Source organism: Solea senegalensis, unplaced genomic scaffold, assembly GCF_019176455.1.
Source record: "Solea senegalensis isolate Sse05_10M unplaced genomic scaffold, IFAPA_SoseM_1 scf7180000017252, whole genome shotgun sequence".
In the NCBI taxonomy this organism is placed as follows: Eukaryota; Metazoa; Chordata; class Actinopteri; order Pleuronectiformes; family Soleidae; genus Solea; species Solea senegalensis.
The window spans coordinates 34762-42196 of record NW_025322306.1 but is presented as its reverse complement, the minus strand read 5'-3'; the positions used below and the strand labels follow the sequence as shown (position 1 = coordinate 42196).

At 45.2% G+C, this 7435-nt stretch overlaps 1 long non-coding RNA gene across 1 annotated transcript; it reads left to right on the top strand.

Annotated features, from left to right (window-relative positions):
- The first annotated feature begins 1360 nt into the window (after positions 1 to 1360).
- LOC122764145 lies at positions 1361 to 2210 on the top strand. Its single transcript, XR_006359553.1, has 4 exons — positions 1361 to 1680; positions 1768 to 1839; positions 1916 to 2005; positions 2099 to 2210. It is a non-coding gene; the product is annotated as an uncharacterized LOC122764145 (long non-coding RNA).
- The last annotated feature ends 5225 nt before the right edge of the window (positions 2211 to 7435 follow it).

The following is a 7435-nucleotide window of genomic DNA, read 5'->3' as shown; positions in this document are numbered from 1 at the left end:
CGGGGATGTCGGCAGACATTAAGCAGTGGGTTCAAGAGTGTGAACGTTGTCAGGTTGCAAAGGATTCTGGCTCAGTGCCACATAGCTTCATGGGTCACTTATTGGCCTCTAGGCCAAACGAAATTGTGGCAATAGATTTCACACTGTTAGAACCCTCTCGGGGTGGACTAGAAAATGTCCTTGTGATGACAGACGTGTTTAGCAAGTACACTGTGGCTGTCCCAACACGGGATCAGCGAGCCTCCACTGTGGCACAGATCTTGTCTACGGAATGGTTTTTCAGGTTTGGTGTTCCCAGCCGCATCCATTCAGACCAGGGGAGGAGCGTTGAGAGTTCCTTGATCCATCAACTTTGTGATGTGTACGAAGTAGCGAAGTCTCGTACTACACCTTATCACCCCGGCTGGCAACGGACAGTGCGAGAGGTTCAATCGAACACTCCACAATCTTCTGCGCACACTGCCATCCTCCAGGAAACAGGACTGGGCTTCTTGCCTACCACAGGTACTGTTCTGTTATAATACCACTCCTCACCAGGGTACTGGAGAGTCTCCCTTTCTGTTGATGTTTGGTCGGGAGCCAAGGCTACCTGTAGATTTTCTTTTGGGCCGTGTTCGTGACCCTGTTCCAGGGCGAGTGCAGGACTGGCTTGTGGAGCACCAAGCCAGATTGGGTATTGCCTTGGAAGGCGCTCGAGAGAGGCTGTTGGCTGCAGCAGGTCGTCGGAAGGAGCGGCATGACCAGAGGGTTCATGACGCACCTTTTCAGGTGGGCCAGTTGGTCTACCTGCAGGACCGTAGTATCCGGGGTCGCCATAAAATCCAGGACAAGTGGAGTCCCGTGGTCTTTCAAGTGCTGCGTGTACCTGTAGGTGAAGGAGCGGTTTACACCATTGCTCCTGTGAATGACTTGTGTAAGGTACGTAATGTACATCGCAACATGTTGAAGGCCCAAATTCGGTCAGCGCCTTTAACTCCACCTGCAAAGGTTTCACAACCACTCAAACACATGTTGCCTGGTAGCTCACCCAGCGGGTCTGAGGATGTTGACCTATGTTTGCTGGTCCCTGACACCTCTTTGCTGCCTTCAGAAGTGGTTTTTAACTCTTCAGAGGCCAGAGGGTCTTCTGTTGTCATCCCTGTGGAAGCTCAGCCAATTCCAGATACACCTTTGGTACCAGAAAGTTCTGGTCCACCAACCCACTCCTCCTTTTCAGCAGGCCAACCCAGTTCCAGTCAGATGGTCTTGCGACGAACTGAACGCTCTACAGCTGGTCAACATTCAAATGTCCACCGCCTTCCTCGGGCAGCCGGTGTGGCGGACAATGGAGCAGTTGAAACTCCAGTGCCGGCCTCTAATGCTCAATTTGCCATTTTTAGACCTTGGTACTAACCCTCCAGGTCTCTTGTGTCATCGTCGGGGCGACGACGCAAAAAGGGGGGGTAGAATGTGGCAAGTTGAAGTGACCCGCATTCTTCACGGGTGCACTCAATTACCTGACAGAATCAGTTGTCACGTCATTGCGTGATTGCGGGGCAGTGCCGCCCACTGTTATATATATATGGGCAGGTGACTGCGCCTCTGACGTGCGTCATACCTTTCTCCCGGATGCTGTGATCAGTCAGATCGTGGTTTGGCGTGGCTGTGACAGATCGGTGATCCATACTCCCTAATTGTGCGGTAGGTTACGCTTGTAGGATTATTGAATGCAGTGATGAAGTTAAGGCGAGTGGTAGTGGTGTCACGCTTCCCCTCTGTTGTTTGCAGAGTCTGCTGCATTGTCTGTGCGGAGCTGACGTGTGCTCCCTCCACTGTGGGTGAACACATCAGTGTCGGAAGGTAAGCTGGCTACATTATGCCCTGGCCGCTGGTAGCTCTTGTTGGGCCGCTGACTGAATGGCTTTTTGGTCTTTAGTTGCTGTGGACGGCAAGTGAGCCGTGCGCTCCCTCTCTCTCTCGCTCTCCCTCTCCTCACGAGTTGGAAGCGCTGCGCTGCTATCCTCTGGTAGGTACTGTATATGCAGGCTGATCCTGGTGTGTTTTTAAATTTTTACACCACATTAAGATTGAGTATTTTTGCTCTTTGCTCGCTTGGCAGGTAATTGGGCCAGCGTGTGAATCGCGGTGCCGCGGCCCTCTAGAAACCTCAGCCTCCAAGCCGTGGCCGACTGCTGTTTTGTCCCCCGCTCTTCTTTTATTGTTTTAGTTCATGTTGCAGCTACTACTACTACTACTACTACTACTACTACAACTATCACCACTACTTCGTGACGAGTACAATTTTGTGATGGTTTAAATTATAGTTATGAATATTGTTTCAGTTTGTTAGTTGCTTTATTTTTGTTTGGTTGTTTGTGTGTTTGTTTTTGACTAAGTTGTTTTGATTTGAATTACTGCATGTTTTCTCTTTACGATTAATTTGATTTGATTATTTTGGTTTGTTCTTTAAATTGCCTTGTAAATTATTTAGATTGTGTTTGTGCATGTTATTGTTTTATTTTTTTGTATCCTGTTTATTTGTATGTTCATTCTGATTTATTCCATTCCATTTTGTATTAGTTGGGTTTGGGTGCGCGCGTGTGTGTGTGTGTGTGTGCGTGTGTGGGTGTGTAGTTGTGAGCTGCTGGCGTTTACTCCGCTGATAATGTTTGTGTTTTGTGCAGGGCAGGAGCTGTAGGGGCAGATAGCGGCTGGTCCCCTGGTGGTGGTGTCCGTCATTGGTCCCTCGACTGTACAGCACTTGGGTGTCATCCGGATGGTGTACGGTAATCACGGTGGTGTATACTAAGGCCCTTTTTTTCCTTCTCAGATTTCCTCCAGCCGCACTAGGCCTACAGCCCTGGCCCAGCCTTGTGTGTTTTTTTTATTAAGCTGAGCTTTGCGGGCAAGTAGTCGACCTTGTCCCCAACTAATAGTAAAACAGTGTTTGACTCCTTTTATTAATAGTATTTTTAAAGATTGTTAATAAAATATTGACTTATTGTTGGACTCACGTCTCATCTCAAGTGCTTTTGAACCTGTGCCCTTAGTCTAGGTAGAGATTTAACGTGGGCTATAGCAGTAATTTTATTTAGTTATTTCCTCGGGGTGAAATTCCCTGAGGTGGCGTTGTCGGTTTGTCCTCACCTACCACCATTTTGCCACAAGAAGAATTGTCATCTTTCCATTAAGGCAATTTTCTTTAAGGTGTTTTGAATGCAACAAAGAAGGACGAGAAGATGAGACTGAGAACTTAGAACAGTGATTGCAAACTTCAGAACTTTGAACAGTGGAGGGCAGCATTACACCTCTCAGTGTACAGTCTGCTGGAAATGATTAGAGCAATAAGTCTTTGATCTTCTGAAAGCAACATAATAAAGAAGAGCTTTCCTACTAAAATGGGAATTACATGGTTTTTCCACCTGGTTCCTGTTTATTAATGTTGGTGTGTTTTTGGCATGAAATGAACTGTATTATTATGGGGAAGGAACACCATATTTCTGTATCTGTAATATTTGTTAGCTAATTAGTGTTAAATACTTTCCAGATATAATAACTATAATAAACTGTCAGGAGCAACACAAGGTGAAGGGTCTTGCCCTTAACCCACAAACCCACACCCTTTGAGTTGAAAGGAGGGTCAAACTTTGTGCTGCTGTTTTTGATAAAAGGGCACAGTTGCATGATGGTCATTTTTCCTCAGTAAGTTTACTCTATGATGACTGTATTTGCACTTTAGAGAGGAGATGTCAAAGGGGAAGTGATCAGAACCATGATCCACGGCAGAGGAGCTGTTCAGTGTCACTGTCACTGTGCTGAAATCATTCTGGTCACTTTTTCAACAATCTATAAATGTGCCAGTGTCACTCATGAATATCTTGTTATGGAAGTGTTGTGATTGGAGACAAATACAGCCAGTCTAAATTTATAAAGTCTCTCATTGGTTGATTTTGTGGCACATTTGTAACGCTGTGCCAAGATGAGCGAGTGCTCGGGTAAAGATGAGCGAGTGCTCGGGTAAAGATGAGCGAGCACTCGGGTAAAGATGAGCGTGCACAGAAGGTTGAGATTTGAGATGTGAGTGGACATATGAGTAAAATTGATTAAACTGTTAAAATGAATATTTGCAAACATGCAAATACATGTATTAAGCTTGCAAAATACATTTTTCTGTGCTCAAAGTCTCACATTGTTCCTTCATGAATGTGGCCCAAATATAACACCATACTCTTCCACCGGTGTTACGCTGTGTCTCCTGCTCTCTCTGTGATTGATCTCCTGTTACGATCGATGAACTGAACAAGCACTCGTTTTGTAAATTGGTTAAAGGTGACATAGACCGGAAGCTCCAATTAACGCTGCGTTTGTGTGTGTATCTGCGTCATTACCTCGTTTATGAAACCCTAAAGTTTCAGAACAAACAGTTCAGCCACTGCTGAGAAAATAGTATTGTATTGTTTTCCTGGGCTCTGCGAAGCGGATCTGCACTTCCTTAATTTGATGTCGTCATCAGAAATCCTCACCACTCCTCTCACCACTGTAGCGCCTCCTGGTGCGGGCACTAGTCCGGGCACATCCGGTTGCGTACATTCAACCGCAGAAGAAGAAGAACTACTCTCGTTGTAGCTGCTGAGATGCAGAGCATCCACCGTGCCAGAGGGGGAAATGTGTATCTGAGAGCTGGCCTATCTATTACGTCACTTCCAGGTACCTGGCCAATCACAGGACAGTAGGAAAGCTCTCGTTGGCTGGCCAATCACAGCAACTGTTTGGTCTGAAACAGCGCGGCTGACGAGAGCGTCAGTGAGGAGATATTTTGATCGGCTCGTTTGCAGCGATTAGGAGGTTTTTAATCATGAAAACAAGTTAATATATGTAAGTAGACATCCATAACTAACATATATGTGTGATACAAGCATTCTATGTCGCCTTTAATACTTTCACCCGCTACTTAAACTCTAACTTTCACTCTCACGATTCACCTACTGTGGTTTTTCTTTGCTAGCGTGACAAGTTAGCTTAGCAGCGATGGCTTCTCCTTCTCCTGCTCTCTCCTGTGTTGTGTGCCACATGTTGAGTTACTCCTCTGCCTCCTTTAGTGATAAAGATACTGGAGGTGAGGCTTAGTGAGGTAGAAACTCAGCTTCGCACCATAGAAGCTAAGTCAGTTAGCCACTCCCCTGGCATTAGCTCCCTCAGCAGCTCCCGTGCAGCTGGAGCAGCTCTCTTATCTAGAATTTTAGGGAAGTCTATTAGAAACCCAACACCGTGACAATCCAGAGTTGAGACCAGGGCCTGTTTCAGAAAGCAGGTTCAACAAACTCTGAGTTAAAACCTTAACTCTAGATTGACCATTTTTTGGTTTCACAACAGCTGATCAGCATTAGTTCAGTTCATTCTTTACTCAGCGTGTGCATTGGGAATGAAAAAAGCCATCATCAATGGAGCTCTGATACTATGATTCACCGTGGCAACGTGTAAACAAACACGTCGTCGTTGCTCGCTCTCGCTGTCAAGTTTACCTCAAAAAACCACACACTCTTCACTCTCTCACCTCCGGTCTGAACCTGTCAATCACACCTTAATCAAATCAGTGACCAGGATCACGCTTCTTCTCAATCAGAACTTCCTCTCTCCCCATGAGTTTCTTCAAAATGAAATGAAATATTTAAACATGAACATTTATGTCATTTATTACACCATACTCTTTTATCAACCTATTTAACCTTTATGAACTATTCCTTTTACATTTTTAATACACTTTTAATAACATTTTAACCAAATATGAACTTTTATAATTCATTAATTATTCATTATTTTTTTTAGTAAGGATTCTTAACCAGGTTACACTGAAATGAGATTTATGTGTGAATCAAATGACATTTCCTGGTCAAAAGTAACTCCAAGGTTCCTTACAGTGGTCACAACTGGAAGCCATGGTGATGTCATCTAAAGTGACAATGTGATCAGAAAGTTTTTCTCTGAGGTGTTTAGGGCCGAGTATAAAAGTTTAAAAGTAGAAAGTTACAGGTCATCCAGGACTTAATGTCTCTGAGACTTTCCTGGAGTTGAACAACCTGATTTATTTCATTCGGCCTCATTGATAAGAGCAGAATGGGAGGGTGGGGCTATGCCCCTGTGTAGTCAAAGGTGTGTGTGGTGGGAAGGGGTCAGTCACTGTCTGTGGGATAGTAGGTGCAGGGAGAATGGGGCTGTGATCCAATACGGGCAGGGTGTCCGCATCCCCAGCAGAGCAGGGGGCGTTGGGGAGGGCGTGTGGCACTCCGGATCACTTCCGTCATGTCAGCGCATGCAGCGGTTCTCACCGTAGGATCACTTTCTCCAGGGCCGCTTTGGTCCCGCCCTCCACAGTCCCCCTCTCCAGAGCCAGCTCCAAAGCCTCTTGTAAGGAGCGGGGATGGGCGAGATGGGGCTGAATGCGCAGCCTCCTGGGGGTTATGGCTCGGATGAACTGGTCCCTGGCTGGGTCTGTAGTCTGTAGTGCTCCATGATGTTGTCTGTGTACAGTGCCTTGAGATAATATATGTCATAAATGCAGTAGAATTCTCTGAAATCACTGGTATGGAAATATTTTGTGTTCCCCTGTGAATGTTGTCAACAATGTTCTTGTCATGGTGTGTAAACCATGTTATGTGTGAGTAGCAAAGCACAGGACGTCTCCACATGCATCATGAGGTCGTAGACATAACTCTGAAAACAACTCTGTTAACACAGATAACTCTTCTGTCCTCATTTGGAGCAAAACTTGCTCTAAATTCAACTTGCACTAAAGCGGTAACTAGTGCTATAGACGTGTTTGTAGCATCAGAAAAGTGACCTTAGGTGGAAAAGCCTGGATTTAAACATGTTCTGAATGTACTGAACCACGCTACCAAATGTCAAGGAGGTCAAATCTTACTAGAAAGGTGTTTCCTTCCATGTATGATCATGTTATTGGAGGTCAGAGGTCAGATTGATGGACCTTCAGAGCAACACAGACTTGGAAGTTAGAGTTCATCTTCCTCTTCCCAGTCATCAGAGTCATTGATGAGGTCTTTGTGTCCATTCTTCAAACCAGGAGGGTCCTGGGTTCTTCGTGAGGACCAGATCTCTCTACTCCTATCTCAGCAACGTGGGCCACAAATATTTAAGCAACCCTGCTCCCCAAGAAGTTAAACCTAGGAAATAAGAACCATGTTCTTAGTGAAGTGTGTTCATTCTCATAATGTCATACCATTCTGCACTGGTACAGTTTTGATTTCCTGTACCCAGAGGACACATTTAACATTTAGATTTTAGAGTCACTGGAGACGGTGTTTGAATGTGTTTGTTCACGTGACATTTTGGACATTTCCTTTATTGTTGTGCTGTCTGTCTGTAACTGTGTTGTTCTGTGATTGTCTGACAGTTGTCTCTTGGAAATGAGAGCCTGTGTCTCAATGAGAAATAAAGGTTA